At 44.2% G+C, this 23,732-nt stretch overlaps 1 pseudogene; it reads left to right on the forward strand.

Moving 5' to 3' along the window:
- Nucleotides 1-3,601: 3,601 nt before the first annotated feature.
- Nucleotides 3,602-23,192, forward strand: LOC105522218 (annotated as a pseudogene).
- The last annotated feature ends 540 nt before the right edge of the window (nt 23,193-23,732 follow it).

Here is a 23,732-nt window from a genome sequence, read left to right on the forward strand (position 1 = left end):
TTTATGACATATAATTCTTTTTATACATTATTGGAGGAGGTTTGTGGATCTCTGGTTGAGAATTTAACATCTAACTTCCTGTGACTTGTCGGTCTGTAATCTTTGTACTGTCTTTTCTTGGTGTTTGTATTAGGGTAATACAGACCACATAAAATGAGTTTTTAAATGTTCTCTCCTGTTTTACTTACTGGAGGAGATCGTGTAAAATTGGTGTTAATTCTTCTTTAAATGTTTGGTAGAATTCTCCAGTGAAACCATGTGAGCCTAGCCTAAGAGATTTCTATCTTAAGAGCCTTTCATTTACTAATTTAATTTCCTCCATGGTTATAGGGTTATTCTGACTGTCAATTTCATCTTGGTTGACTTGGTAGTTTGTAGTTTCAAGGAATTAGTCCAGTTCTTTAAAGTTGTCAAATATGTTATTCATAGTATTCCCTTGTTACCTTTGAGATGGTTGCAGAAACTATAGTGATACATCCCATTTCATTCCCGACACTGGTGATTTGTGTCTCCTCTCATATTTTTGTCAGTCTTGTTAGAGGTTTATCAATTTTATTGATTGATTCTGAAGAACCAGTTTTCATTATCAATTTTCTCTATTCTTTTCTTTTTCTATTTGCGATTTCAGTGATTTCCACTCATACTTATTTTCTTTCTTTTGCTTGTATTGGGTTTATTTTGTTCTTCTTTTTCTAGGTTCTTGAGGTAGGAACTGAGATTATTAATTTCAGATATTCTTCTTGTGTAATATAACATTATTGCTAACAATATCCTCACAGTACTGCTTTAACTGCATTCCACAAATTTTCATAGGTTGTATTTTCATTTTCTTTCAGTTCTATGTATCTTATCTTTAAAAATTTCCTAGTAGGCTTTCTTTCAACCCACAGATTATTTATAAGTGTGTTATTCAATTACTCCTTGCTTGTTATTTTCCTGTTGTTTTTCTATTACTGATTTCTTGTTTGATTCCATTATGGCTGGGTATCACACTATATGATTTCAATTATTTAAAATTGTTTGAGGGGTTGGGCACAGTGGCTCATGTCTGGAACTCCAATGGTAGGAATGTCGGGTCTTCTCTCATTGTCTCAAAGGTCTCTGAGTCTCTGGTCTTTTTTCAGTCAATTTTCTCACTGTTTTTCAGATTTAGTGAATTCTGTTTTTTTGTCTTCAAGTTCACATATATCCTCTCTCATCTTCACTCTACTATTGAGTTCATACAGTAAGTTTAAAAATCTCTGTTATTGTATTTTTTCAGTTCTACATTTTCATCTGGTTCTTTTTTATAACTTCTATTTTTTTTCTCAGATTTTTAATTTTTTCATTCGTTTTAAGAGAATTTATAACTTGAAGCATTTTATGATGCTACTTTAAAATCCTCGTCAGATAATCTCAAATCTGATTCATCTTGGTGTTGGTGTCAGCTGCCTGTCTTTGCTCCTTTGAGTTGAGATTTTTTATTTTGGTTCTTGGCATGAATGGTGAGTTTTTAATTATATCTTGGATATCTTGTCTGTTATGTCAGGAGAGTCTGGGTCCTATATAAATATTTCATATTAGCAGTCAGTTACCCTATTTAGGTTTAGCACATGCATCTCGCCTTACCTTATGGACTCTGGTTCCAATGTCAGTTTAATTTTCAGAGCCTTTGGTCTGCTGGGCTTCTCTGGTGCTGCTGGATATCCCATTGGTCCCTGAGTGGGTAGAAAGGCTTTCCCTTGTCGTGGAAATTGAGTTTCTTTCAGTGGGTGGTGTCCCCCGACCTGCACTCCCCCTATTCCTTGGTATTTCTGGGTAGGGAAGGCAATTCTCTAAAATAGCAAGAATGTGGTGAGAAGAGAAGATAATCTAGGAGCAAGCCTTAAGGAACCTCAACATTGAAACACTGTAGTGGAGGAGCTGCTGGCAATAGAAAAGGAGGGACAGGATTGCAGAAGGGCTGGGAGTATTTCAGAAACAAGAGAGGAGAGTATTTCAAGAAGGAGAGCACGGACGGCCACACCAAAGGCTGTTGAAAAGTCATGTAGGATGAACACTGAAAAGTTTCCACTGGATTAGGCTACATAGTGGTCGTCGGCTAGAGCAATTTTGATGCAGAGGTAAGGGTGGAGGCCAGAGTGAAACAGTTTGAAAGTTTAGACACCCCCTCTAGTGAAGGCTACCTCGGTAGCAAAGCCACGTTTCCAGCAATGGAAAGTGAGAGGGGAATGATGCCTAGAAATCAAAGGCATCTCTGCATGAACTAAGGAGGAACTAATGCAACTGTAGGAGAGGAGCAGGAGAAAGCTGTCACAGTTTGCATTAAACAGATGTGAGCTTCTGTGGCCCCCAGAGTCACCGGCACCATCCTCCCGGGCTCTGCCCCATTCTACTCTCCAGTTCTCAGGGTCCACCACTGCTCACTGCTGCCCACATAGATCCAGCATCCCTGCAGTCCTCCCCTCTCTGCCAAGGGGTTACCATGCCATTATGGATTATCTGGCTCATCTTCCCCAGCACTGTCAAGGTTCCCATTTCACCAACCAATGAATGCAAATGCTTAAAGAATATAACAGCTACTTTTAGAAGGGAATCATCTCCAGAATGATTTTAAAAGTCACCGCCTGTTATAGGAACGTTCGTCGAGAGAAAAAGAAATCACCAATTTAGTCTCCCTGGACTGGACAGCAATTCTGAGACATTGGCTATCTAAATCATTTCCCCAAAACCCACTAAATGAACACAAAGAAGGAAAAGTAATGACTGTTTTTACATGTTTAGTTGGTGAGTTTTATCACAAGCACATTAATTTTAGCTAGGTTAACACAGATAGAGTAGAATTCTATTTATGCAATAGGAAGACTTTATAGCCATTGCAACTACCTTGCAGGCAGTGTGCAAATACCCTTCTCAAGGACCTTTGAAAAGTGAGGTGAAACGGAAGGTGTTGAGATTATTTGCAAATGTGGGTTCTATTCTCAAAGCGGCACCAATAAGATGGGTTACTGTAAATATTTGACATAATTATCTGGATCTTGTTTATCATTTGAAAAAGTGCATTAAATCATCCCTAAGGTGCATTTCAGCTCTAATATTATAAGAGTTCCCATACGCTTTTATTATTTTAAATGATTAAAGATTCATGGGTTGTAACCACTTGCTGTTACCTTTTTTTGTTGTTTTTTAATTTGAGACAGAGTCTAACTCTATTGTCCAGGCTGGAGTGCAGTGGTGTAATCTCAGCTCACTGCAACTTCCACCTCCCAGGTTCCAGTGATTCTTCTGCCTCAGCCTTCTGAGTAGCTGGGATTACAGGTGCATGCCACCACTACCGGCTAATAAAAATTTGTATTTTTAGTAGTAGAGACAGGGGTTTTGCCATGTTGGCCAGGTTGCTGTCGAACTCCTGACCTCAGGTAATCTGCATGCCTTGGCCTCCTAAAGTGCTGGGATTACAGGTGTGAGCCACCACGCCCAGTTTAGCTGTTAACCTTTTCTAGAGCTTACTTTTTGATCACAGCCCCACCCATAATTGTTAAATGCTTTCCATCGGGAATTGTGTTGTATGGAAGTTTCCAGAAAAGCAAGGACACTGCTTCCTCAGTTAATTGGCACAGCGATGGCCTACTACAGGTATGCTCCCAGTAGGAGCACCTGGCTGTCAGATGAAGAAGGTGCGAGACAATGCGGACTGCTTTCCAGGGAAGCCTAACCCAGGCAAGGAACGACTAGCAGAGCTGAATGCTTGTCTGGCTTCCTCTCTCTCCTCCTGCCTCTCTTTTCCTTCCTTTCTTTGTGAAAGGGAGCAAAACAATACTGCGCGAGATAATGCCTGTAAACCTGTAAACCCTCGGTATTATCATGATAGCCCAGCATGGAGAAGCCCAGTGTGGTGACCCCCTGGTGGCAAAAGCAGCCAGCACAGCAGCCCCAGCCTGTGGAGCATATTCCCACAGGGCAGCCTGGGAACCAGGACCCGCCTCATGCCCAGACTCCTGTGGGTGGGCCCAGTCCTCACTGCCTTCCCCCTTCTGTCAGCTGCTAGCTAGAGGCCTTTTCCCCCCGCGGAGCCTAGGATGCATCCAGCCCACTTCAAGCCAGTCGCTTTGATACTGCACATTTTATTCCCCTTAAATATATTCACGGCAGCAACAAAGCTTTCAGCACAGAGCAGATGCAGGTCGGAGCAGAGTGAGCTGGAACATGGTTTTTTTCTAGAACCCGGACTTTCTGAGGCTCTCCTGGACATCATCTGCCCGCAGCCTTGCTCCAAACCTGGGTGGCACATAGGTCCCAGCGCCCGGGGTCAGACTCACATTTCTCTCTCCCATTCTTTCTGTTCCTTTACAGAGATTTCTCAGGATTCTCTTGTTCCTGTTCCACGGAGGACCCTCGAGGTGGCCTATATTGTATAGAACCCGGATTGAGAGGCTGCTCACCCCACTGGGCAGAATTATCATTTCAAAATGGAATTCTAAGGGCAAAGGTTAGCACCTGAAAGGCCCAGACATGGGCATTCATTGGTAAGTCAGCTGTGACAGCAGCCATCCCTGCACAAAACATTTCCCCCTTGAAAAATCTCACGCAAGTTCAAAATAGCTTTACACAATACTTGTGCTTCTCCCAGAGATGATTTTTTTCTTTTTCTTTCTTTTTTTTTAATCCTTGACCTACTTTTCCTCTATGTGCAATATACCTAATGAGTAATAACGACTTCAGAGAGGGTAGCAGCAGGGGAAACAAAGCTGAACGAATGCCTTGAGAGAATGACTCTGAAGCCCTCAGACTCAACGGGACTTTCTTCTCAGGGCCAAAACAAGGGCATTCGTCTGAATGCAGGTTTGCTGAAGATTCCTACGGCTGGATGATGCCCCGGCTAAATAGTCAGGATATCACAGAGGTAGCTAGCATCAGAGCCAGACAGACAGGCTGACACACACGTGCACACACTTGCACACACTCACACTCGCACGCACACACGTGTTCACAAACCCACCCGATCCCCACCCAAGCTAGATGGTGCTGGGGTCTGGAACGTTTGCTGCCGTCTAAAAATGCTCTTCTAAAACAGACTCTGTCAATGATGGGATCCGCACAGAAAGGGAACAGGCTTCTCCGCCTCTGGAGTCATAAACCCAAACCCCAGAAGGCTCGGGGGAGGAGAGAAGTGGCCGCAGACTTCACTCACACACCGCTCTCCAGTCTGTGCACAGGGAAAACAGCTGCTGCCTCAGCCCCTGAGCGTATGTCAGTCCCTTTGAATGGGAAATCAGAAAAGGTGTCCTAAGCCGGAGATGGGATTCTTGGGAATTGCATGAATAAGCGTCTCTTCTCTCAAAACCATCGGCCACCTTTCTTCAGCAAGATTTTTTCCCCCAAGCAGGCCTCCATGATGGGAGAAACATGCAGAGCTGCACTTGCTGAGTCTCTGTCAGGAGCAGGCACTGGGCTGGGTGATGTTGAACCTCACAGATGAGTTCAAATCCCACCTCTAGCAGCTATGGGCTATGAAGTCCTGGGCAAGTCACCTTCTTGAACCTTAATTTCCATGCCTGTTAAAAGATGATAATAACATCTGACTTCAGTGTGGTGAGGGTTAGTGATAATTGATATGAAACCACTTCACACATTGAGAGAGAATGCTCTCGATAAATGGTAGCTATGGTGATAAGCAAGACACGGTCCCTGCATTCAGGGAGATGCAATTCGGTGGCCTTGAGGTCAGCTACAAGCCTGCTGGGATTGAGCTGGACCCTGAGTCTTTCTCAACCCATGACTAGGGCCGGGAAGCAAAGCTGTGTGTAGCAGGTGTGGCAGAATGATTGCATTTCAGCTCCAATTTCTCATACCCAATTTTTCAGCAAGCAGTTTGCTTGACTTTACTCTGCCCTCCTGGCTTTTATTTTTCTGGAACCCTAAGCTTCTCAAAGGAGAGAGAGAGAGCAAGAGAGAGAGAACACCTGGTTCTTGAAAAGAATAGGTTAGAGGCTCTCATGAGGATAGATCCTCAGAGGAGAAACACTGTGTGTCCTCTGGGGGCGTGACCCCAGCCCTTATGGCTGCCAGCATCATCTGAGGGCCCTGGTCCCCTGTGGCCTGGAAGCAGCAGTTTCCCCGCCTGTAAAGGACCCCATGCATGGAGATAATGCGCTCCTCAGAGGCAACTCCAGGACCTGAAGGGCTGTGGCCTCACCCCTATTTTCTGCCACTTTAAAAGCTGCCTGGTTCTTGTGCCACCCTGAGGGATAGAGGTTGGGGGGTTTGAATAAGGATGGAAAGTAAATATTAGGCCTCTAAGTCAGATTCAACTTGCTTATTCCCACACCTGTGCTCACCTCTGGGAGGCACCAGGTTCTCCTCCTGACTGAGGGAGCTGAGTCTTCCGAGGGCTTCTGCCTCCTCCGGAGGAGAGAGGCATATGCAGACCTCGGCTCCCCAAGCTGGGCCAAGGAAAATGACCTCTTTCCATGCTTCAACTTCTTGGATGCTCAGGGAAGTCAGGGCCTGTCTCCTGGCTCAGCAAACCCAGCAGGTCTCATTCAAATACAGCGAGACTGCACCTGCCGGCCGCCTGCCCACAGTGCTCATGTGGTAGGTACAAGGCTGCACTGACTCCAACTTTGTCCTCTCCCCACCGTGGTGCCCATCCATGACCCTCCTGGGCCAGTTTCAGGTCTCTGGGGCCAGGGGTACCCAGAGCACACCCCTGCTGACCCCTGCCTCTGTGTTGGTGCCACTGCAGAGCCAGCAGGCAGGAGGAGCCAACCGGTAGGGGAATAGCAGGGCACAGGAGGGAAGAAGAGGAGCTGGAACATCTGCCCTGGGACTACAGGTCTCCACGCAGAGAAGTGCAGCTGGACTAGTTTGCTAGGGCTGCCATGACAGGGTGCCAGGCAGGGCAGCTTATACAACATTTATTTCTCCCACAATTCTGGAGGCTGGAAGTTAACATCAAGGTGTCAGGAGGATTGGTTTCTTCTGAGGCCCCTCTCCTTGGCTTGTAGATGGCCATCTTCATGTTCTCATAGGGAGACCAGTCATATTGGATTAGGACCCACCCTTGTGACCTCATTTTACCTTAATCACCTCTTTCAGGACCCAATCTCTACATACAGTCACAATCGGTGGGTACTGGGGGTTAGGACTTCACCAGGTGAATTTGTTGGGTGACAACATTCAGCCCATAACAGGATCACTGACTGAAGCCCTAAGGGGCTGCATGATTTTATTTTCCTCATGGAGAAAGAATCCAGGCCTTCTAGAAAGTTTGACCTTGTTTCTTCTTGGTTTGTTCTGTTGTGTAATTAGGGAAAATATTAGAAAAAAAAGGAAGGAGTCATTATATATATATATATATATATATATACATATATACACACACACACACATGCATGTGTTAGCATTTTCATTCAGTAAAAATATATATTTTTTATTATTTTTTATTTTGTTTATTTATTTTTGAGAAAGGGTCGGGCTCTGCCACCCAGGCTGGAGTGCAGTGGCGTGATCATGACTCAACTGCATCCTCAGCCTCCTGAGCAGCTGGAACCACAGGCATGTACCACCACACCCAGCTCTTTTTTTTTTTTTTTTTTTTTGCCGGCGGGGGGTGGAGAGACAAGCTCTTACTATGTTGCCTAGGCTGGTCTTGAACTCCTGGGCTCAAGTCATACTCCTGCCACGGCCTCCCAAAGTGCTGGGATTACAGGCATGAACCACTGTGCCTGGTCTCTTGTGTGTTTTTAGTTGACTTCGAAGAGACCAAACAGCCCCAACCAGACTGCTTTCCAGCTACAAGTGAGGATAGGTACCTGCTAACCAATTCTCCTGAGGTATCTTTTTTTTTTTTTTTTTAGCCCACAGATCAGTGTCTGAACCCCACCCCCTCTGAGATCACCATTCCTTTCATAGGTTTCGCCTTAGACCACCTTTGCTCCCCTTCTCTCCCCTGTCCCTTAGGGAGGGGAGACCGCATCCCACCCTGGGAGTTGGCCCATGGAAGGATAGCTGATCGCATCCCCAAGTGGGGTTAGACCATCACTTTGCTACTTCTTATCTCAGCCTCAGATCAGCGCTTTCATCAGAATAGGGCCCTACTGTGTGCTCCATTTCCAAAACGCTCTCAGATACGTTTGACCTTTGTGTCTGCGGGAGGAGGAAGGAAATGAACTTTTACTGAGCTCGCTCCACATTTTAGGTGTATTGTTAGTGGTTTTTTGCATCTGTGGTTTCTTTAATCGTCATGTCAACCTATGGCATGATTGCGTATCAAAAAAAAAAAGTTATTATTCTGTGTAACCCTCAACTCAACCCCACCCCACTGATGTGCTGCAGAGCGTGGGGTGCAGTACCAGAGACGTCTGAATATTAATCTACAGAACACATTGATCTACAAGTCACGTTGATCTATAGAACAAAGGGCATGGAGAGCTCAGGAAGAAGAAAATATTTGAGAGTGTGGCGGGGGCTGGTGGGGAGTGGAGAGAGAGCCGGTATCCTGTGGAATACAACTTTGAGGAGAGTTTTAGAAAGCCCTGCTGGGGATGGCTGGTGCATTCCCCTCCTTGCTTTGTTATAAAAGAGGATTTCTGACTTGCCTATTTGTGTTTCCTTGAGGGGTATCAGAGTTCAGGCCCTGGGCTTGTTACATTCAGGTACAGTTACTATGAGCACCATTTTATAAATGAGGAAACCGAGGCTCCAAGAGATGAAGTCATTGTTGGTCAGTGAAAGACCCACAGATTAACTTCTCATTTGTCTAACTGCAGTCACCTGACTGACTGGTTCTTCCTGCCCATGGCGCAGACAGTATCAGTTCACTGAGGTCGTGGCATTGCAATAGGGAAAGAGTTTAACTGGCGTGAGGCTGACCCACGTGGGAGAACAGGAGTTATCGCTCAAATCAGTCTCTCCAAAGGCTTGGCTATTAGGGTTTCTTGGATAATTTTGTGGACAGGGGGCTAAGGAATGGCTGCTGCTGATTGGTTGGGGATGAAATCACAAGGGTGTGGAAAATGGTCCTCGTGCACTGAGTCTGCCTCTGCCTGGGGGCCACAAGACCTGTTGAGCCATGAGTCATGAGTCCTGGTGGGGTCAGTCTGAAAGAGATCTCAAAAACCAGTCTTCTACAATAGCGATGTTACTTATAGAAGCAATTGGAAAAGTCACAAATCTTGTGACCTCTGGCCACATGATCCCTGAGCAGTAAGGGATTATAGAAACTATGCCTGCCTTGTTGGAATTCAGGCCCCTCTCATAATCCTAACCTTGTGGCCTTTCATTAGTTTTACAAAGGTGGTTTAGGTTGGGGAAGGGCTATTATCATCTTTGCTTTAAATGTAAACTATTAACTAAATTCCTCCAAAGTTACCTTGTCCTATGCCCAGGAATGACCAAGGACAGCCTGGAGATTAGAAGCAAGATGAGATCAACTATGTCAGATTTCTTACTGTCATAATTTTTGCAAAGTCAATTTCCTAACCACAAAGGCTGTTTTGCAATGTAGTACATAGTCGACACTTCATTAATATTTATTTGAGCCCATTTACTTTTTCACATTTTGGCCAATTAGGGAACAGAGGCACTACTGAGTATTTGTCATTCCCCAGGCCAACCAGCCTTCTGAAGTCCTCGCAGGTGAGAGGACCACCTCCTCCTCTTGGCACTAACTGTGCTGTGCTTTGCACAGAGTTTCATCAATTCCTGGCATCTCCATCTAACCCCCTTTTCTTAACTTGGACCGGGCCATCTTAAGTCTCAGGAAGGATGTCATCCATTGATTTTACCCTGTAGAATGCACACACAGTTACTCTGTGATTTTTCACATTCTCAAGTGTTTCCCACTTGCTTTTTATCAACAATGATGTAATAAGGCACACTTCTGTAAGTTCTGTTTCCAGGGAGAAGAATGGAAGCTTTGATTTCCTCTCTCAGCTTGACCAGAAAAAAACAGGTCCTAAAAGCCAGCATTCTTTAACTCCAATGCTAATAATTCCCACTCCTTATTGTGTTTTTAAACCAAAGGGTCAAGTAAAAAAGTAAAGCAAAAATTGCCCCAGAAATCCAAAGAGGGTGGATCTCACATTCAGAGGCCTGCAGGGAACAAAGCCCTGCAGGGATAGACGATGAGGCCTCCCACACTGAAGGATGCCAGCTGGAGTCAATGCGGCTGAGTGCTGCACTTACCTCCCAGGGAAGAGTGCTCTCCTGACCTTGAGCTCCTCCTTCCTCCCACAGGGGATGCTTGAGGGAAGAGGGAGAAAGAAAACTGCCCAAGCAGAGCTCAGATTCTGTCACCTTTTAGCAGAGCTGACTTAGGAAATAGCGAGTTGTGAACTATAATTTCAGGGATGCTTGGAAGACGCCCTCCCACAAGCTAAATTATTTCTAGAATTTCCACCATCAATGATTATTCCTTGGGTTGATGAATTATCTCCCATCAAAATGCAAATGTACCTTGAAAGGTATCACTTGTGCACAGGGAGAATTAATGAGTAGATGGCAGATTTTGGAACTAGACCTCTGTTCTTATCTTGGCTTTTCCATCTCCTACCTGTGTGACCTTGTGCCAGTACCTGACCTCTCTGAGCATGGGTGTGCCCAGGTGACCCTGCCTCATAGAGGTAATGGACTTAAAACCACTTAGACATAATGCATGCTGGATAAATACTGGCTGCATCCCATCCAATTTAATATGTTGTGTTACCATTTTCATTCAATTCCATGTAGTTTTAAATTTCCTTTGAGAACATTGTAATTCAGAGCCTAAACTCTGAGAGTTAGACTGTCAGGATTTAAATGCCATCACCTCTGCCACTTGCTAGCTGCAAGACCTTGGGCAAGTGAATTAATGGTTCTGGGCCTCAGTTTTCTTATATGTAAAATGGAATCAAAATTGCACCTCCCTCATAAGATTGTGTAGACCAATGACTTGATACAGATAAAGCACTTGGAACAGTGTGTGGCACTTACTCTTACTACATGAGTATATATTATCTTTAAGCCATCAGTCATTGCCTCTTTCATGTGAATTACCTCATGAGCACATTTCCATTTTGATAGTTAAGCTAAGTGTTTTAAAGAAAACTACTTTTTTTTTTTTTTTTAGTGTAAATGTTAAGTGGATAAATATTCCCTTTTCTCTTTTGGATTCTTTCCCCTTAGATGTCTTTGGTACATTCATTCCCCTTCTCTTCCAATCCCCCAACCCCCAAGCCAAAAAACTCTACTGTTTACCTGTTAAAATGACTTACCCTATTAAGTTATAGAACCCAGCAGACATGCCCAAGACAAGATCAAGGCAGCTGGAAGACTACCTCAGAGATAAGCCAGCTACATGATATGTCCTATACATCTTTAACTTAGTAGTGCCTAGAGAGTCAGAGCAACAAATACTGCCTCACTGGCCAGATAATGCTGAAGCGTCTAAGGCACTTGGGATCACTTCCTTGTGTTCTTATCACTGTCCCCAAAGGCGTGTCTGACTTGTGAAAAATGAAAAAAGTGGCCTGGCTACAAGGTTAGAGGGTCAGATTTGACCTAGTGTTATTTTTTTCAAACAGTGGCCTTTGGCTCTCTGGCATTTATGGGATGAACTCTAAGGATTCTTTAAAATAAAGCCTAATTATTGAAAATAAAGTTCTATGACCAACTCAGTGTCTCATTTCATTTTACCAGACCCTCCCCTAGCAGCCAATCTATAAAATAGAGAAAATTTATTATCGGCACAGTCATACCCCTTCTTTTTCATCCCCCTGATGTGGGCAGGACAAGCCTTGGGGTGCCTGCCTCTCCCATAGTCCTCTTCCCATGAGTTCCTCCCACTGTGGGCTGCCATGTTGAAACCATGATCATGTGACCACATGGCCACAGCTGATTGGACAGTGGATAGACAGCATGGCCAGTGCCTATTCTGCAGACTCATTCCTTGAGCAGTGTAAATATGAAACAGAGAGAGGCAATTGAGTGCTCGGTCATGGGAAAATAAACTCAACCTCCATCAGAGAGAAGTAATACTCAGAAGCCATGAGCTGGAGAATCTGTGAATAGGCAGAGGCTGTAACTAGCAGAGGCCAGGAGGTAGAGGAAAGAGAAAGAGTAGGTTGCAAGCAGTTATAGTGATAGGGACAGGAGGCAGGGAAATTCTGGGCAGAAGAGGGTGGGTCACCAGTGAGGGTCCCACCCTCAAGCCTGGAACCACAGCCCAAAGTGAGAACATGCATTCCTGTTTTCCTGCTCAAATGTTGCACTTTCCAAAACCACCCATGGCCTGCCCTGTCTCCTATCTTCTGCCCATAAAATCCCTAGGCTGCATGGGTAAAGAGGAGAAGAGGAGAAGTGCAGGATGTCGGAGATTACAGTTGGATGTCAGGGAGAAGCAGTTTGACTTCAGAGGGATGGCTTCATGGCGTTGCTTCAGACAGGAGTCTGACTGGGGATGGCTGGACTCCAGGGGAAGATCACCTTCCCACTCCATCCCCCTTCCAGCTCCCCTTCCTGCTGAGAGCCACTTTCATTGGCAATACAATCTTTTGCATTCACCACTCTTTAATTCATTTGTACAATCCGATTTTTCCTGGACAGTGAACAAAAGCTCGGGTACCATAGGTGCAGATGCAAAAGATTGTCACACTGACCCTCTGCCCTCACTGGCAGAAAGCAGCCACCTCACGTGAAAGGGCAGAGGGCTCACTGAGCTGTTAACACTTAAATTGTCCATAGACAGCAAAGCTAAAAGAATGCTGACTGTAACCCTCCTTCTGGGTCTTTGGGGGTCATGGATATTCCCTGCTAGATGCTGCTGCAAGGCCTACATGGAGTTTTGCTTCTGCTGGCGCCCAAAAGCACTTACCCTGGCTCCCACACCCACTCACCTGCATGCTCCCTCCCATGACGGGTTAAGTACAATGGGTTCAAGAGAGTGGAGTTTGCCCCCACTGGCACCAAAGCAGCCGGCTAGCTCCAGCGCCCGCACTCTGGTTCCCACCCACAAAAGGGTCAGGGAAGATTTCCTGCTTCAATAGGGGCAATGGAAGAAAGACCCTTAAGGGCTGAGTAAAGGTAAGGGCTAAGGGCATCAGAGGGCCCCAGCTGCTGAGGTGATGATCACCCTAAGACCACCCTTCCTGGATCACTTTCCTATTCCCATGAGGCCTGACTAAAAATATTTCTGGGGTCCCTTTGAAGCTTGTGCATGTCATCTATATTCCATCCTTTACTCCAGAGCTGCCCTTATAATAAACACAGCTTACTCAAGCAACCACAGTACAGCTCAGTTTCTTAAAACCTAAGACTAACACACCTATTGTATGAACCTCTGGGTACTTCTGCTCCCCTACCCTTACCTAAGTACCATGCGCAACCCAGCTGCCAATTAGCCCCCGTTGGGCCACTTGAGGTTCTACAAAGGACCCATCTTTCAAGACCCTGTGAAATAAGTTGGAAATTGTCACCTTTCAGGTGCTGAAACTGGCAGGTGTCGGAGAGGTGGGTGATGTGTGGTGTTTGGGGCCAGAAGACATAGCCAGTGACCTTCTACCACACTGAATTGAAAAGCTCTCTATTCTGCCTCCTGAAAGCCCAGCCCTGCACAGCTCCCAACCTGGTAGATTAGGGCTGGAAAGGTAACCTAACAAGAGTTCGTCCTAAGGTGGTAGAGAGAGAAAAGAAAAATCTCCACTAGCTGGCTGTTCTCCCATCTCTCTCCCTCTTCTTGGCCCTCCCTATTCCCTGAGACACAATGATATTGAAATTAGGCCAGTTAATAACCCTACAATGGCCTCTAAATGAGTGAAAGAAAGGGTCACATGTCTCTTACTTTAAATTAAAAGCTAGGAATTACTAAGTTTAATGAGGAAGGCATATTGAAAGCCAAGACAGGCTGAAAGCTATGACTCTTGCACCAGTCAGTAGTGAGTGCAAAAGAAAAGTTCTTGAAGAAAATGAAAAGTACTACTCCAAGGAACACGTGAAGATTAAAAAAAAAAGTGAAACCTTATTATTAGCCTTATTGCTGATATGGAGGAAAGCACGAATGGTCTGGATAAAGGATCAAACCAGTCACAACACTCCCTTAGGCTGACACCTAATCCAGGGCAAGGCCCTAACTCTCTTCAGTTCTATGAAGGCTGAGAGAGATGAGGAAGCTGCAGGAGAAAAGTTGAAAGCTAGTAGAGATCGGTTCATGAGGTTTAAGGAAAGAAGCTTTCTTTCTAACAGAAAAGTACAGAAGAAGCAGCAAGTACTCACATAGAAGCTGTAGCAAGTTATCCAGAAGATCAAACTGAGATATTGATGAAGGTGGTTACACTCAACAACAGATTTTCAATGTAGACGAAATGGCCTTCTGTTGGAGTAAGACACTCTCTACGTCTTTCAGAGCTAGAGAGAAGTCAATGCCTGGTTTCAAAGCTTCAAAGGATGGGATGACTCCCTTGTTAGAAGCTAATGCAGCTGGTGACTTTAAGTTGAAGTCAATGCACATTTACCATTCCCAAGATGCTAGGGGCCTTAAGAATGATGTTAACTCTTAGCCTTTACTTTCTGCTGTAAAAAATTAAAAGAAAAAGAAAAAAAAGAAAAGAATTCTGTGAACTCTACTCAATGTTTTATAAGTGGAATAACAAAGCCTGGCTGACAGCACATCTGTTTACAGCATGGTTTACTGAATTTTTTGAGTCCACTCTTAAGACTTACTGCTCAGAAAAAGAGATTCTTTTCACAACATTACAGCTTATTGACAATAGACCTAGTTACCCAAGAGCTCCAATGGAGACGTCAAAGGAGATTAATGTTGTTTTCATGCCTGCTAACACAGCATCCATTTTGCAACTCATACGATCAAGGAGTCCTTTCAACTTTGAAATCTTATTTAAGAAATTCATTTCATAAGGTTGTAGTTGCCATAAATAATGATTCCTCTGATGGATCTAGGCAAAGTAAACTGAAAATTTGGAAAACATTCATCACTCTGGATACCATTAAGAACATTTGTGGTTCATAAGAGAAGGTGAAAATAACACTGGCCAGGCATGGTGGATCCTAACAGTTTGTGAGACTGAGGTGAAAAGGTTACTTGAGCCCAGGAATTTGAGACCAGCCTGGGCAACAGAGGGAGGCCTTGTTGTCTCAAAAACAAATAAACAAACAAACAAACCCCACAACATTAATAGGAGTTTGAAACAATAGATGACTTTGAGGGGTTCAAGATTTCAGTGGAGAAAATAACTGCAGACATGGCAGAAATAGCAAGAGAATACCAGAGAACTAGAATTAGAAGTGGAGTCTGAAGATGTGACTGAATTGCTGCAACCTCTTGATAAAACTTGAATGAATGAGGAGTAGCTTCTTATTGAACAAAGAAAGTGGTTTCTTGAGATAGAATCTACTCCTGGTGAAGATGCTGTGAACACTGTTGAAATTCAACAAAGTATTCAGAATATTCCTAAACTTAATTACTAAGGCAGCAGAGTTTGAGAGTATTGAGTCCAATTTTGAAAAAAAAAGTTATTCTGTGGATAAAATGCTCTCAAACAGCATCACATGCTACAGAGAAATTTTTCGCAACAGGAAGAGCCAATGGATACAGTAAAGTTCATTGTTGTCTTATGTTAAGAAATTGCCACAGTGACCCACAAATTCATCAACCACCACCCTGATCAATCAGCAGCCATCAACATTGAGGGAAGACTCTCCACAAGCAAAAAGATTATGACTGGCTGAAGGCTCACTTGATCATTAGCAATTTTTAGCAATAAAGTATCTTTCAAAGTTAAGGTATTTAGACTGGTTTTCTAGGGACCTCTCCTGGGTTAACTGGCATCTGGGGTCAGAGTGAAGTGGATGAGGAGAAACGCATCAGCCCTTGGCCCCTGGATACTTTGCCAGTGGCTTCACACCTGGGAGTCACAGACCCTGCTGAGTGAAGGTCAGCCACACTGGACAGTCCTTTTGAGAACTGGCTTTTTAACCAGCAGAGACAGAGTGGTCACCAATAGAACATCAGGCCTTGACGACTGGAGGACTTAGTACAAAAGAAGGTGGGAGGGAGGACAGAGGACAGGGAAGCCTGCTTGGTCTCCCGTGGTGGTCCGCAGAAGTACAGAAGTGTCCAGAGTGCTCCCAAACGGAGTCAAGCTGCATCTGCTCCAGGAAGCCTTTCTTGATAGAAACAGAGGGGCAGTATCCTCTCATTTATCCCCCACTCTCCCATAGGGCATGCCTGGGCCAAGGCTCACCTGGCTTCATGTGTGAGCTGTGTCTGTATTCACCCTGCATCAGCTCAGTTCAACACATCTTTCTGAACACCTGCTATATGCTGGGTTGCAGACTGACAGCTTCTCTCTCTCTCTGTTTTTTTTTTTTTTTTTTTTTTGAGAGGGAGTTTCGTTCTTGTTGCCCTGGCTAGGGTGCAACGGCGTGACCGCAGCTCACTGCAATCCTCGCCTCCCAGGTTCAAGCAATTCTCCTGCCTCAGCCTCCTGAGTAGCTGGGATTACAGGCATGTGCCACCATGCCTGGTTAACTTTGTATTTTTAGTAGAGACGGGGTTACACCATGTTGGTCAGGCTGGTCTCAAACTCCCGGCCTCAGGTGATCCACCTGCCTCAGTCTCCCAAAGTGCTAGGATGACAGGCGTGAGCCACCGTGCCCAGCCCCTCTTTTTTTTTTTTTTTTTTCACTTTGCGAGGGAGTCTTGCTCTGTCACCCAGCCTGGAGTGCAGTGGCACCAGCTCAGCTCACTGCAACCTCTGCCTCCTGGGTTCAAGCGATTCTCCTGCTACAGCCTCCGGAGTAGCTGGGATTACAGGCACATGCCACCATGCCCGGCTAATTTTTGTATTTTCAGTAGAAATGAGGTTTCACCATGTTGGCCAGGCTGGTCTTGAACTCCCGACCTCAGGTGATCCGCCCATCTTGGCTTCTCAAAGTGCTGGGATTACAGGTGTGAGCCACCACATCCAGCCACAGCTTCTTTGTGCCTTTACACAATGCAAAGAGACCAAGAGAGCTCTCTGCAGTCTCTTTGCTAAGGGCACTAATCCTATACATGAGGGCTCCATCCTCATGACCTAATTGCCCCCCAAAGCCCCACCTCCGAACACTATTACCTTGGGGGTGAGGATTTCAACACAGGAATTTGGCAGGGAGGGCACAAACATTCAGACCATAACACTGTGAGACTGAGGGAAAAATGTTTTTTCATGCTCACATCTTCAGGAAGTAACTTGGCACAGCCTACTCAGGGACACCTTTTGCCCACAGAAATCCAGCACAGGAAATTGTTCAAAAGCTCATTACACACAAGCACCTACCACATCCCTGGGCACCTTTTCCTCATCCATCTCTTCTTCTCTCCACCCGCAAACTGTCTGCCTGGGCTAGCTTGGGCTAATTACTGAGCAATAAATTGTCTGATTTTTATATAGTGGCTCTGTTTGGAGCTGCCAAAGACATTAAAAGTAGGGCCAGGGTAGGAAAGAAAAACATATTTTTCCATTATTTTACCTAGAAGATTCATTTGACGGGGAGAAATAGGCTCACTGCCCTAACCAGAGAGTTGGATGAGAAAAAAATTCCTCATTAATTTTAAATATGTCAACTGGAGAAGGAGATTAAAGTGAGGACGACGGATGAGTGGTGCTCCTGGGAACAGACAAAAGCACACCCAGGAAAGGGTATGGGGTCCCCAGTAGGCCCTCAGCAGAAACAGAGCTACCCTCACTAGCTCTGCAGGGACAGCAGCTCCAGAGGGCGCCCCTTGGAACAGGGGCACCATGCACTGGACACCCCCTCCCACGGCAGGGGCTGGCACTGCCCACTCGGCTGGCAAGACTATAGGGTGATGAGGACTTGGCTCTGATGAAGTCGGAGCTGGAGATGAAATACTGCGGGCTCTTGGCATCCTCCTAAGTGGCCTGGCGAGGCGTAGATAATAATAAGGGAGCATCCCATTCGGTGTTTACACTCAGTTGTCTCTAGTAGGCAAGTTGCAAATGTTCGCCTTTATTAATGCATGTGTCTTCTCATTACCCTGCAAAGCAGACGGGTCTATGGTGTCTTCGAGAAAGAAATACTGGCTGGTTTCTTAGAGCAACTTCGAATTCCAGCCCCTTGTACCATGCTCAGATTGCTGTGCAACTTAGAGGGGGCCCCTTGGCTCCTGCCAAAGTGGCAAGAGGTGAGCATTGAGGGAGTGGTTGGTAGGACAGGTGGCCAACATCAAAGGAAAGCTGAGCTACTGTTCACAGCTGCTCTCTATCCAGGCCCTTTGTAGGAAGCCCTCCGATTTACCTGTGGGTTCGTGTGGGAGCCCACGCAGGTGTGTTTTCTGTGTGCTCAGCCTCCCTTGTAGAACCAGTCCTCCCTACTCTCGGTTCAGATAATTCAGGTCGAGGGTGGGCACATGACCCGGACCAGGCCAATTACAATTGTACGTATTCCTGGGTATGTAACAAGCCAGAAAAGTCAGAATCAATTTAGGACCTTTCTGGAGGTATTGGAAGAGGGACTCTTTTCATGGTTTGCTAAGTTGGTGGAATGTAAAATTTCTTTGCCATCGTTTGGGAAAAGCCTGCCTAGGAATAAAACCAATGTGAAAGAAAGCAGGGCTAAAATTGAGAGGTGGAATCCCAATTACACGGTTTTAGTACTTGGGTCAAGCTGTGCCTGAAACTCACAGACTTTCCATTACCTGAGCCAATGCCACCTTTTTGCCTTAATCCAGCGTGGGTTTAGTTTCTATAGTTTACAATCAAAAGAGCTCTGTTTCATACTCTAAGTATATAAATTTGGACGTGTTCTATTTCTGAGACTCAGTTTTCTCATAGGTAAAATAGGGATAATAATGCTCTATCTACAGCTATTGAACAGAGCCAGTCACAGGACCGAGAATATGATCTTTCCTTGGCCATATTGACCATTTTGGTCCTAGTTTTCTCTTGCAAAATGGGCGAACAAGACTGCTTGACCTCCCAGGAATGGAAGCAGTTGCGATAATGGATGTGGAAAGGAACCTGTACACTTATATGGAATTTTTTTTCTAGGGGTAACCACATTAAAAAAAAAACAACCTTTTTATTTTTGAGATGATTGTAGATCCACATGCAGTGATAAGAAGCAACACGGTCGGTCACCATGGCTCACGCCTTTGGGAGGCCAAGGTGGGTGGATCAAGAGATTGGGAGCTGGAGACCACCCTAGCCAACATGGTGAAACCCCATCTCTACTAAAAATACAAAAATTAGCCAGATGTGGTGGTGTGCACCTGTAATCCCAGCTACTCAGGAGGCTGAGGCAGGAGAATCACTTGAACCCGGGAGGGGAAGGTTGCAGTGAGCCGAGATCGCACTACTGCACTCCAGCCTGGGTGAGAGAGCGAGACTTTATCTCAAAAGAAAAGAAAAAAGAAAAAAAAAAAGGAAGCAATACACCCTTCACCTGGTTTCCCCAGTGGTAACGTCTTGCATTACTATAGTAAATAGCAGAAGTAGGAAATTGGCATTGATGCAGTACATTGACCTTAGAATTTCACCACTTTTACATGCATGCAGTTGTGCATGTGTATGTGTGTATACTTAGTTCTATGCAACGTGAGTTCGTATGACCACCAACACAGTCAGAATATCGAATACAAGGATCCCTTATGCTATCTTGTTTTAGCCATGGCCTCCTCCTCCCCTCTCATCTTGCCAAACCCCGGACAGCTGCGAATCTATTCTCCAGCTCTGCAATTTTATTATTTCAAAAATATTGTATACACAGAATCATATGAGAGGTAACTTTTTGAGATTGGCTCTTTTCATTCAGCATGACTACACTGAGATCCATCCAACTTGCCACGGGTATCAGTAGTTTCTCCCTTGTATTGCTGAATGGTGTCTCACGGTATGGATGTAGTACAGTTTAATACATTAATAGAGGGCATTTTGGTTGTCTCCAGCTTTTCTGGCTGTAACAAATAAAGTTTCTATGAACATTGTGTATAAACTTTTGGTAAAAACATAAGATTTTGAAATGAAAATTTCTCTGGGATAAAGGCCCAAGAATGTAATTGCTAAGTAAGTCCAGTTTTAGTTTTAAAAGAAACTGATAGCCAGGCATGGTGGCTCATGCCTGTAATCCCAGCACTTTGGGAGGCTGAGACGGGCAGATCGCTTGAGCCCAGGAGTTCAAGACCATCCTGGGCAACATGGCAAAATCCTGTCCCTACCCAAACAAAATACAAGAATTAGCTGGACATGGTAACACACACCTGTAGTCCTAGCTACTTGGGGGGCTGAGACAGGAGGGTTGCTTGAGCCCAGGAGGTTGACGCTGCAGTGAGCCATGATGGTGCCACTGCACTCCAGTCTGGTGGACAGAGTGAGAACCTGTCTCAAAAAAACCAAACCAAGGCCAGGCGCAGTGGCTCACGCCTGTAATCCCAGCACTTTGGGAGCCTGAGGCGGGCAGATCACGAGGTCAGGAGATCGAGACTATCCTGGCTAACATGGTGAAACCCCGTCTCTACTAAAAATACAAAAAATTAGCCAGACGTGGTGGTGGGTGCCTATAGTCCCAAGCTACTCCGGAGGCTGAGGCAGGAGAATGGCGTGAACCCGGGAGGCAGAGCTTGCAGCGAGCCGGGATCGTGCCACTGCACTCCAGCCTGGACGACACAGCCAGACTCTGTCTCAAAAAAAAACCAAAAAAACAAAAAAACCAAAAACCAAACCAAACCAAAACAAAAACCAAAAAACTGACAAGCTATTTTTTAGAATGGCTGTACTATTTTTTATTTCCACCAGCAGTGTATAAGTGGTCTGATTTTTCTGCATCCTCAGCAGCATTTGGTGTTACCACTATATTTTATTTTAGCCATTCTGGTAGGTATGTAATGCTATCTTGTACTTTTAATTGGGATTTTTCTAATGGCTAATGATGTTGAATATCTTTTCACATGCTTGTTTCCCATCTGTACATCCTCTTCACTGAAATGTCTGTTACATGTCTTTTGCCCATTTTCTAACTGAATTGTTGACTTTAGAGAATTGTTACATATTCTAGATACAAGTCCTTTGTCTAACATGTAATTTTCAAATAATTTTTCCCAATCTGTAGCTTGTCTTTTTGTCCTCTTAACATAAGCTTTTACAAGAAAAGCTTTTAAGTTTGGTAAGTTTCAATTTATCAATTTCTTCTCTTTTTTCTGAGACAGGGTCTCAATCTGTCGTCTAGGCTGGAGTGCAGTGGCATGATCACGACTCACTGTAGCTTTGACTTCCCAGGCTCAAGTAATCCTGCCACCTCACCCTCCCGAGTAACTGGGACTATAGGCACATGCCACCATGGCTAGCTAATTTTTTAAAAGTATATTTTTAGTAAAGACGAGGTCTCTTTATGTTGCCCAGGCTGGTCTCAAACTCCTAAGCTCAAGCGATCCTCTTGCCTCAGCCTCCCAAAGTGCAGGGATTACAGGCGTGAGCCATCACAGCTGGCATCTCCCTAAGTATTTAGGTCTTCTTTGGTTTCTTTCATCAGCACTTTGTAATTTCAGCATAAGGATACCGTGCATGTTTTGTTTGATCTGTTTGATAACTATTTCCCTTTCTTTGGGCAATTATTAATTGTGCTACATTTTTAAATTTTGGTTTCCACTTGTTCATAGTCAGCATATAGAAATGCAATTGATGTTTGTGTGTTGATCTTGTATCCTGTGATCTTATTGAACTCAATTATTAGTCCTGTGAAGTTTTGTTTTGTTTTGCAGATTCCTTGGGATTGCAACCATATTGTCTGCAAATAAGGACATTTCTATCTTCTTTTTTACTCTAAATGACTTTTATTTCTTTTTCTTCCCTTACTGCAATGACTAAAACTTCCAGTACATTGTTGAATAAGAGTGGTGAGAGCAGGCATCCTTATCTTGTTCCCGTCTTAGAAGGACAGCATTCAATCTTTCACTGTTGAGTATGATGTTAGCTTTAGGTTTGTGCAGATGCTCTTTACGAGATCAAGCAAGTTCCCCTTTACTCCCAATGTACTGAGTGCCTTTAATCATTGATGGGTGTTGAAGTTGTCAAATGTTTTTCAATGTCAATGGTTATGATCATATTTTTCTTCTTTGGCCTGTTGATATGGTGAATCACATTAACTATCAAGTATTGAGCTAGCTGTACATATGTGGAATAAATGCCATGCGGTCATGGGATTTATACATTGTTAGATTCAATTGGCTAAAATTTTGTTTGTCCATATTTTAATTGGAACTTGTTTTACTGTTGAGTTTTGTGAGATTCATATATTTAATGTACAAGTTCTCTGTTAGATATATAGGTTGCAAATCTTTTCTCCCAGTCTATAGCATGTCTTTTCATCCTCCTTACAGGTCTTTTGCTGAGCAAAAGTTTCAAATTTAGATAAGGTCGAATATATCAATCTGCTATGAACTGAATTGTGTCCTTCAAAAATTCCTATGTTGAATTTTCTAACTCCCAGTGAGACTCAGTGTGACTCTGTTTTGGCCTGAGAGGAGGTGATAAAGGTTAAATGAGGTCATAAAGGTAGGGCCTTAATCCCACAGGGCTGGTGCCCTTACAAGAAGAAGAGAGAAAGGAGAAAGAAGAGCAACAAAGAAAGCTTTGAAAGAGCAGCCATTGACTTTGAGGAAGTCCAGGAAAGGACAGTGTCCAGGAAGTGGGAGAAGAAACTTTTTCAGTATGGAGAGAGATCCTGATACTTCAGAAGCCCCTGATAATTTAAATCTTCTTATACAGAAACAACCTGCTATGCCTTGGGATCAAAATCTAGAACAATCAAATGGAAATTGCAGTGAAGATGAACAAAAGGGAAAGCAGAAATGTAGAGAAGGAGGAGGAGAAGCAGGCAGAAAGAGAGAGTGAGAAAAAGAAGAGGAAAATGAAAAGGAGCTGGAAGATGAACAGGAAACAAAAAAAAAGGAAAAGGGAGATGAGAAACAGTATCCCAAGAAAAGATAAGTCAGCAAATCCTTCATGGACAATCTCTGGGCAAAGTTTAAGTTAAACAGGTGCCCACAATACAAGAGAGTCTATCACTCTTATTTGAATTTGGCATGACACATCAACAGATAAGTCAATGGTTTTGTAAAAAGAGGAAGAAATATAACAAACAAATGTCCAAATGAAAGCATAAGAAAACACATAGGAGATGGGGTCTCTCTGTATTGCCAAGGCTGGCCTCGAACTCCTGCCCTCAAGCAATCTTCCCACCTTGGCCTCCAGAAATGCTGTGAATCCAGGCATGAGCCATCGCACCTGGCTAAGACAATTTATATGACACCATTCTCACCAATAAATGGAGTTCTGAAAGGATAAACAAGAAAATATTAACAATCGTTAATTCCGTGGAGTAGAAATAAATGAGGCGATTGAAAAGGAGGTTTTATACAGTCTATTTTTACCCTACTGTAGATTTAAAGTTTTTATAATGGATGTTAATTCATTTTATTTAAGAAAAAAATCAATGAATAAATTAAAAAAAAAAAAGAAGAGAGACTCTCTCACACGAGGACACTGTGAGAAAGCAGCTGTCTACCAGCCAGGAAGGGAGCCCTCACCAGAAGCTGAACCCTATCAGACCTTGATCTTGGACCTCCAGCCTACAGAACTGTGAGAAAATACATTGCTGTTGTTTCAGCCACCTAGTCTATAGTATTTTGTTATGGCAGCCTAAGCAGGCTAATATATCATCTTTCCTTTTGTGGGCCATGATTTTGGTGTCAAATCTAAGGA

The sequence above is a fragment of the Colobus angolensis genome, unplaced genomic scaffold (assembly GCF_000951035.1).
Source record: "Colobus angolensis palliatus isolate OR3802 unplaced genomic scaffold, Cang.pa_1.0 Scaffold42, whole genome shotgun sequence".
Taxonomy (NCBI): domain Eukaryota; kingdom Metazoa; phylum Chordata; class Mammalia; order Primates; family Cercopithecidae; genus Colobus; species Colobus angolensis.